At 33.5% G+C, this 10,430-nt stretch overlaps 1 protein-coding gene across 1 annotated transcript in view; it reads right to left on the bottom strand.

Moving 5' to 3' along the window:
* Positions 1-8,635, bottom strand: part of LOC143235729 (uncharacterized) — a 33,611-nt gene extending 24,976 nt beyond the window's left edge. The window contains exon 1 of the mRNA XM_076473937.1: positions 8,146-8,635. The gene's annotated coding sequence lies outside the window, so the exon portion shown is untranslated. The remainder of the gene's footprint in view (positions 1-8,145) is intronic.
* Between the last annotated feature and the right edge of the window lie 1,795 nt (positions 8,636-10,430).

The following is a 10,430-nucleotide window of genomic DNA, read 5'->3' on the forward strand; positions in this document are numbered from 1 at the left end:
TTTTTCTACCGTATGTCTCCAGGTAGCTATCATTAAGTATAATGGTTTCCAAGCTCTTTTAATCTGAGGCCTTCCCAGCCTATAAAAATGCCTTAAAATGCGATTTATCAATTTAAAAAAAAATAATTAGTAATGAACTTAACAATACTTAGGAAGTGTGGTTTGAATTTCGCCCAAAGCTACTCGAGGGCTATCTGCGCTAGCCGTCCCTAGTTTTGCAGTGTGAAACTAGTCATCAAATTAATTCAACATCTTTGTTTTCGGCAGTATATCTGACAGTTTACCCATCAACTCTAAGTTTTTATCTACTCATGATTAGGTTTCTCAGACACAACTCACTCGCCTCCCAGTAGCACAGCGATACGTTTGCAGACTTATAATACTAGAAACCAGGTTTCAATATCCGTAGTGGTCAGAGGACAGATAGTCGGTTGTGTATAGTTTTTGTTTCACTTTAAAAAAACACAACTTTCCCCCTCTTTACGAATGTTTTATTCACGCACACTTCACATGTACGTTCTGTCAGACATGGCTTATCCACAGTAGTCTGACAAAGACCAAACCTCAGGCCACTTGTTTATTTATTAGCCCCCTAATATAATTTCCACTATCTTGTCTACTTGGGTCGTGATCTGCTGGTCCGTCCACTTGGAGTTCACTCATTTTTTCGGCCCATCCTATGTAGTTGTTTGCCCATCTGTGTGTTTGCAAGTGGTATTCGTCTAGCTATCAAGTATTAACATCCATCTAATAACTTGCAGTATTTCTGGCAACATTGCAAATATTATTCATGCAACCTTATTCCACATTATTACTTATCTGTTTACCTTAACATTAGTCTAAAATATTCACGAGCGACGAGTGTTTTATACCAATGTTTGTAACCACTTGTTTCCATCAGTCCTTCCGCTGGTACAGCAAGTCTACGGGTTTGCAACGCTAAAATCAGAGTTTCGATTCCCCTCGGTGGACTCAGTAGATAGCCCGATGTGGTTTTGCTATAAGAACACACACACGTTTCTATCAACAATTACGTAACATAAACATCGACGGCCTCTTAGTTTCACTCACCTTTTAATCTCTATAAAAAAAATATATATATACATACTCACACACGCCTTGTTTTCTTACCATTTAATAACAATTAAACATACACCAAATACGTTATGCAATTAATTCTTAGGATGTCAAAAAGTTTATTTGATATCCTTGTCATTTACGTTCATCTCTGTACGTTGCAAACAAAACTCAAATACAGGGTGTTCGGAAAGTCACTGTACACTTATATATTTATTAACAGAGAAACCTGCACAGGGACTTTCCGAACACCCTGTATTGTTGGATCATTTTAAAATAGTCCTTTTGATTTTTGTGGTTTGTACTTTACATATGCTCGGTAAAATTGTTCAATCTGTGTCCCTTAACATTACAGTACTGTAAAGAACACATTAGAATGTAAATAGAACACAATGGATGAGGATATCTTTGTTGTTAAGTTTGTTTTATTTGTTTTTGAATTTTGCACAAAACTACTCGAGGGCTATCTGTGCTAGCTGTTCCTAACTTAGCAGTGTAAGACTAGAGGGAAGGCAGCTAGTCATCACCACCCACCACTAACTCTTGGGCTACTCTTTACCAAGGAATAGTGGGATTGACCGTTACATTATAATGCCCCCACGGCTGAAAGGGCGAGCATTTTTGTTGTGACGGTGATTCGAACCCGCAACCCTCAGATTATGAGTCGCACGCCTTAACGCACTTGGCCATGCCGGACCTAATTGTTGTTAAACAATATTGTATAATGAACTGATTTGTCACATTTGCTCAAGCTTAAATCACATTGGAACAGAATACACTGTGCTAAACAATACTGTGTACCTTTGTGGTAGTGCTATCAAATTATAGTTAACATTATGTGGTTCAGAGATTTTGTCTTGTACTATGTTGTTCAAGTTTCTTTATCTCAATAAATAATTTTTATGCAGTAACATTCTTAAAACTTACAATAAAAATAATTGTTTTATTGAATGTTTGTTTTTCTTATAGCAAAGTCCCATCAAGGTTATCTGCTACGTTCACCAAGGAGAATCAAACCCCTAATTTTAGTGTTGTAAATCCAGACTTACTGCTATTTATTGAATGCATTACCCCTTACAGTTCATTAATTTTCTTATTTTTTGAAATATAATACAAACATATTAGATAGTATCCACTCTTTCACTTTATTTTACTGAGAAATAATAACTCTTGAGTTATCTCTCAAATTTTATACAAAAACCCATCAATATAAATGTTAAAGTTATTATTTCACTGGCTTATTTCTGTTCAAAGACAGTAATGTGTCACAAAAAAATGGTAAATGAATTATGCTGGCATGAAAAAATACAGACACACTCAAACTCCTTATATAAAATGCTTGGGAAAATCACAAACATAAAGACCAGAAACTTGGTGGGCTCAACCTCCTATATATACATACAATAGAGACACTCCTCTGTATAAAGTAAAGTTTTAAAATTTGTTTTAAATTACTTGTGGTCTTCCCACCATCCAAGTTCAAACAAGATGTGTTTTTGTATGGCAGAATAACTTTGATTCCATCTTGGCACGTCCACTAACGATGCTCATATCATGGACGTCCACACGGGAAAGGACAAAATTCTTTATTCATTCAGCACGTGTATATTAATATGTAATAAATTCACAATTTCACACGACACTGCTCTTCCCTGTAAAAATATCTGTGGACGCCCACACTTACAACGTAACACGTTAAAAAAAACAATCAGTACTGTACATGCTTACTCAATTTACTGTCCAAATTTATGAAGTCAATACTGTTGCTTTTGTAATAATAGCTATCTAGTTAAGTTAAAACTTTGAGCTTGTATTACATCAAACCAGAATCCTAGTAAACAATCAGCTTCACTCAGTACACACTTCCTTCTCTAGCAGAAAACAACATCTTCACTCATGCTACTATCTTATTCAGACAAAATTACTCTAATCACACATACACATGGTCCTTGCACAGCAGAGAATCATTAATTCATCTACCACACAAACACATCTAGTTCCTTTCATTGATACATACAATTTCTATCAACAAAAATGAACTGCAGCCACATTTACCATGCTATCTATCAAACACTGAATACCTTTCATTCACACATACCACCTCTATCTTACAAAAAACCACTGCATGACCCTCATTTGCAATCTTTATGCAATGGAGAAACAATGTTTTAATCAAAGATATTACTCACACTTATTTGAAAACCATTACCTTTTCACACAAAAAGGTATCTTATCTAAATAACAGGATTTGACCATTGCTTTTATGGTGAACTCACAGCCCTAATGTGCATAACAAATTTTTGAAGCCATGAAAACTTGTTAACCATTACAGTAAACTTGGCCCTTATCAAAATTACAACTTTTACTTAGCAGAGACTCAACACTTCTAATCTCTATGTAGCACACAGATTCAATACTTTATCTTAAAATACTAGCATGCTTTGGATAGAATCATCCACACATACCAACAAACACATTCTCACTTGTTAAAAGGAAAATTCTTCTTTCTCTACACATTAAAAATACTCCTTAGGAAGGATAACTGATTTTTATTACACAGATGGTTTGTCACACTAACATACTGTATTCTACTCAACAACTCGCATATAAACAAAAGAAAACCCATTTGTTCATACCATATATCACAAGTAAAAAGAGAATTGCACAGAAACTCCTTACCTCATTCACAAATAAACAGCAAGGATGGAAACATTCAATATACCTCTGTAACAACCAATTATTACATGAGCTTATTGTAACAAATACACTATTTAACATGCACAGAATCCTGCAAGCATACTTTCTTAGAAAGAAAAACAAAAGGCATAATATCAACACACTGCATAATACCTTCTTATATGTAGATAAATCACCGTTTTTCCCTATTCGTACTAAGATAGGCAATGGTCTCGTATGATACTCTTCCTAAGCAGTGAATTAACGTAAGCAGCAGACTTCTCCACTGGGAACAGCAAATACTAATTTTTTTCCATGACATTTATCTATTAAAGTCAACAGACATCAATAAAGTACCTCTACCCAGTACCCATTCAGACACATTGGCTAATTCACTTTGTTAAAACTCTCGCATAATTTCAGATTAGACCATCTTTTGCCACAGTACTTCAAAAATGTTTTGAGAATGTATTGTTTGATTATAAGTAATTTATTCAGTAGTATGGTTAGCAAATGATGGCACTAGATTACAACTTTAGATTCAATGTCCAACTTTATTCCATCAATAATTTGCTTATTTTTCTCACTATAGGCAGTGTCATTATTTATTAGGCACAACAGGCATAGTGCCTAGCTCCTGTAAAAATTCTGGTTTGAAATTTTGTATGTATAATTTATCTAACTTTTGGTTTAACTTGTAAAGCTGGTAGGGCCTATGAAAATAAGGTGTCTAGGCTCTACAATCAGCATTGACCACAAGGATAACAAGTAAAATCATGTTGTGCATATTTTTTCTATATTTTTTAACTTACTGTTGATGTAAAAAGTAAAATGGTTAAAGGAAAGTAAACACTTTACATGCATCCACTTATACAGTTTCTTTCCGACATACTTCTGAAACAGATTTTCCATCTGTATTTTGAATAGCAGACTGTGTTTCAGCTGTTATGCAACCATTTCTGTTTAGTGTAATTGGAAAAAGCCATATCACAATCACTGTTGAAGCCATCCCTTAACTAAGATAGGTACCTTGCACTTTTGAAAAATGTTAAATTTTTTCTGCATGTGTTTGTGTTCTGGTATTTATAGTGCAAATAAAAACTTTAAGATAGGCCTACTTACATTTTTAACAACTTAAAGTTGCCATAGTCAGTTCTAGAGATGCAACTACAATGTTCATAGTAACAGATGTTACATTTCAACTACCATTGCTGGCTGACATTTGACCAAGGATGTAGGACACAGTGATGCCACTGGTACTTGGACACTTACTATCATGACAAATATAAAAGTCTTACTAATTATATTGTATATTAACTTTATTACTATCCCTAATAAGCAAACATCCACTGCTGAACCCCATACAACATAATACCTTGCACTTTTGAAAAATGTTAAATTTTTTCTGCATGTGTTTGTGTTCTGGTATTTATAGTGCAAATAAAAACTTTAAGATAGGCCTACTTACATTTTTAACAATTTTTCAATTTCAGGTTTTATTCTCAAATACGAATAATATCACAGTAATGCAAACAACACATGCACATGAATGTGCATGTATGTCAGTCTTAGTTATTAACTTGCCATAACATATAACACCCATAGTAATAACAATCAAATGGACTGGGGGACATCCCATCTACCATACAAAATCCAAATACTGATGATACACTTGTCAACTTCCAGGAAAAATCAGTTAAGGATATGGAGTCAAGTGCTTACACCCACATCAACTACAACTACCCTTCACTGTTTTCAGCCAGTTGTGAAAAGGCACTTACCTCTAAGAGTTCTTGAAGTACAGTTTGTAATTGTCTAAGGTCATTTAGTTCCATTTTATACCTTCGGTGAGAGCAGAGGTTTAGAGCTTTACATTGTAGAAATGTTAGGACAGCTTCATTTCTACTTTAAGATGTTCAAGAACCAAGGGTGACTGTCTTCTCACAAGTAATTGCAGACAGTGAGAGGTACTAGGAGCTAAGATGTTGTGGGTGTAAGCACTCAGACCTGTACCCCAAACTGATTTTACACGATAGCTGGCTAGTTTATTCACATTCCAATGTTTGATAAATGGGATATCCCCAATACATTTGGGTGCTATTACCACAGGTATTATCATTTATCAGAAATGGGACTGCAAACAGCAGTTTTTCTTGTCATGTTTATTTCACACACACACACACACACACACACAAATTTTGTTTATTTATATAGATGCACACACACAATCTAATAAAGTAACAGATTCTTGAGAACAAGAAATACATACATAAGACCTAGTAACTGATACAATATAACAAAACACCAACCACAATAAAGATTGACATAGTAGCTTTAATTAACACTAAAATTCATAATACAAAATGTACAACCTTCAGAGCACAAAAACATGCTTGTGTTTGGATTACCAACATTACTCAGTTCTAATAAGAAGTGATTTATGTTGGAATACAAAGAAATTTCATTTAGATAAAATAAAACAGGAGATAAGTTCAAACTTATTTAACACTAATAAACATGGTATGCAGAATTTTGTCATCAAATGTACGTATACAAAATTGCTCAATACACATTATACTTGTCAGACGTACCAATATTTTGTCAAGTATGTAGTATTTTCCACCATCAATAGAACCCTTCTTATAAGTTATTGCTTACCTACTTACTAATTTTAACAGCATGATGAAATACATAGGTTGATACATTAAATCAAACATTCTTGCACATCTCACACATACCACAATGATAAGCCTAAATGACTTAGCTTTACACTGTTAGAAAAATATTAGCATACATTTTGAACTAGTTTTTATATTAAAATATTTAACCTACAAAAGTCATCCTAAAATTTTAATAAGTAGTTATAAAAATCCAGCTGCAACTGTTAATAAATATTTAATATTCTAGTTATTCTTAATGACAAGTCTATAAAAAGGTATATTGAAAACATTATTTACCATTAAATCTACACTGAAATAACTAGCACATTTCTTCTTTCCACTCCTGAGTTATTAAAAAATCATTGAGCATGATGCGTTTCGCATCATTCTTTAATAGCAATAAAACTTTCAAGTTTCAAAAATACTATCTTAAACTCACAATTTTCCTAACCAACACAGAACATCAGAAAATGAAAGACCCATTATTTTAACTTAAAAGAACATGTTGTCAATAAGCAATGTGCATGTGTTTATACATGGAAATTTTAACAAATACTATAGCTGTGTACTATAAGAAATCTTCATTCAAAAGAAAACATAAATTGGTAGGACTATTTATTTGCTCACACTGGTTATTTACAATGAAAATCAACTTATTAGATTTCCAGTTAGATTTAAAAGTAGTTTATTATTAAAACATGAGAATATTCTCTTAGCTTAAAGTACATAAAATACATTTGTAGGTATGAAAATATGAAATCCTGCAAGTTATGCAGTGGTTCAACAAAAATCACTTATATTTCTTCAATGTTTATATTAATAATTACATTTTATCATTAATCTTTAATGTTTCAGTGCTATATAACTTAGCACTGGTATTAATAAAAACTATGACCAGCAATTTCTTTCTTGTGCAACAAGATTTGTGAATGTTATTCTATGTCAATAATAGATTTCATTTATATTTTCTTAATATAATTAGACTTCTAAACGCCCACCTCTTAACTTCAATGGAAGTAAAAAAATATATGACACACCCTATCAAACATTAGCAATTACATTTGTATGAATGGAATACTGTGTGAAACGTAAACAATAATTGTAGCCAAATAAGGTGACTTAAAACAGTACATCTCAGTATGAAATATGCGAATAAAATTTCATTTCACTTTGAGAGCTTATAAGTAAAGACCGTTAGACAATAATAAAACGTATCGTTATATCGTATTTTAATTATACACAACCTATCAACATTATAAAAATGTGCGCTTTACATTCTTGCAAAGAAGAAAAATATCTAAACACATCCGTTTAAAAACTAGAATAACCTTTCATTAATTCCATCTGTAAACCAGTAATTTATTAGAAAATTTTAACTTCACAATCCTATTCCAAGTTTTCGTGATTGAATTAAAACAATGTTTACCACAAAAAACACTCGAAACAGCACTGGTTTTAATTTAGCTTAGTGGCGGAACACATCTCAGAAATGGTGATTGACGCGAAGCCTACCGTTAAGCCTATTTCTATGTATGTTGTAACACAGTAACAGGGACAAGCTATAGTAAGTGGTTGGTACGGAAACTCCCTTTTTACTACACTCGCTCAGTGTGGACAATCTAAGATCAGCGAAACACAAATTACAAACAACAAATTGACAATATCTCAGGAACAGTATGTCACCCACTGGACAACACAAGCCGATGTTATTAATGCTCAGCTGAGTACTTACCGGTTACGTATTTCTCGTCACCAACTTTGCCACAACCCGAGTGGATAAATTTACACAAACGTAGCAGCCACGTCAAAATACAACAACTTCGTCACCGAGAGAAATAGTCTTCCGTGTCTACGCAGAGTAAATTGTATTGTTCCGCATGACGTCATACAGCTTGAGATTCATTTGACAGCTGAAAACGCTTAACGCGGGGTTATTTCATTGGTCGTTTAAGAAATCGTCATGCTAAACGTTATTACTAGTTTTGCTGCGAAATTGTGAAGAACAGTGTTAACAATCAAATATATCTTATAAGTATGAGAGTTTGTTTAAATTATGATTAAAGATAAAAAGCCACTGTTGCTAGTTGCAGAAGTCAGTGTCGCACTATTTTTTCGTCACCTCGACCTTGAAAAAATGTTTAAAATAACGAAAGTGTAAACTTCTCAAGCAAAATATTTGCGCCCAATCTTTCTGAAAGTAAAAATATGATACAACAACAAGAACAAGTGAAACTTACAATCTACACCAGATTTTGTTATTGATATGTTACTGTAACTAGAATTAAGTATATAAATTTAATGATGTATGTATGGTATTTTTATGTGTCTTTCACTCACACAATGATCCTATGTTTACATAGGAATTTCAAGAACATAGAGCATTGATTTTAACAATGCATTTATATTATACCTGTAAGTTATTTAACTGCCAAACTATTTAAGATACTTGGAAAAAACGATCTTTAAACTCAGTCTATCATTCGATTTACTACTTTTCATTGAATTACACCGGTTTGGGGTAATTCACCGATCATTGGTAACCCTGGACAAAGGTACTTTGAAAGAATGAGACGAGACTTCACATGGTATTTTGAAGTGTTTTCTCACACAGCAATTCCATGCTGTTTATGAATTAAGCAATATTAAAAAATAATAATAATAATTAACCACTCAGCACCCCTATAACGTTAAATGTTATTTAATCAAATTTGGGTCATACGACACGCCTGCCTCACAATTATCCCGCTCTAGGGTTATTCACTATTTAACTCAACGATCTTGTAAAATCTCAATCTATAATTTTTTATATATATAACCAAAAATAAATATTATTAGTAATGAATTATAACTGTTTTTTCTTCATTTTATTTGAACAAAATTTAGAATACAAAACTCATGTCCATAACATATTAATATACGAAAATATGGTGTTTTGGGCCAATAACTAATGCGATACTCTTTAAGATGTACTCTAAAGCACAAACCTCTTGCTCACTGAGTGCTTCCCAACTCCTTCGGTGGCTTGACGATAAATCTACAGACTTGCAATGCTGAAAATCGGGTTTCGATACTCGTGGTAAGAAAGGCACAGATAGTCCATTGTGTATCTTTTGGCTTCACAATGAAAGAACTCGTTTTGTGATGATATGAAGTTAATCTTTATTAATGTTGATTGATATGAGCTGTACCATTTTATATTGTTTGTTTAAGTTAATAACAAATAACAGTTTTTCACTTGTATTGGTAGCTTGAATACCGTGATGCCTGGTTGTTTGTAGATTTGCCAGATTAACTGATATAAAACACGATGCAGTTGGCCCCATGTAGATGTATCTCATTCCAAGTTCTTCTTGGGGAGGCCATGTGGGGGCGCTCAACTCTCAATCTGAGGGTCGCGGGTTCGAATCACCGTCACAACAAAAATGCTCGCCCTTTCAGCCAGAAGGGCGTTATAATGTTACGACCAATCCGCTATTCGTTGGTAAAAGAGTACCCCAAGAGTTGGCGGTGGGTGGTGATGACTAGATGCCTTCCTTCTAGTCTTACACTGCTAAATTGGGCACGGTTAGCGCAAACAGCTCTCGTGTAGCTTTGCGCGAAATTAGAAAAACAAAACAAACGAAGGAACATCTTCTTGGAGCGTCCCCCTAGTGGCACAGCGGCATGTCTTCGGACTGACACTGCTATAAATCAGGTTTCGATACCCGTAGTAGGCAAAGCAGAGATAGCCTGTTGTGTAGCTTGGTGCTTAATAACAAATAAACAAATCTTTTTAGAAATGGACGTCATCATTTATTTCTTAAAAAGTATAACGTGAAACCAATGACTTGATTTAGTTGAATATAACAGTCGATTCCTAGAATAAAAATGTTTTTTATAAGGTGACGCAGGCATTACAGCTTTGAAACTTATCATTCTCAAATAAATAATAACAGAATTGCCTTTATTATTAAGAATGTTTTATTAAACATAATCCACCAGTTATGTATATCAAAACTGAAGTGTATATTTAAATTA

This window comes from Tachypleus tridentatus, chromosome 12, assembly GCF_004210375.1.
Source record: "Tachypleus tridentatus isolate NWPU-2018 chromosome 12, ASM421037v1, whole genome shotgun sequence".
Taxonomy (NCBI): Eukaryota; Metazoa; Arthropoda; class Merostomata; order Xiphosura; family Limulidae; genus Tachypleus; species Tachypleus tridentatus.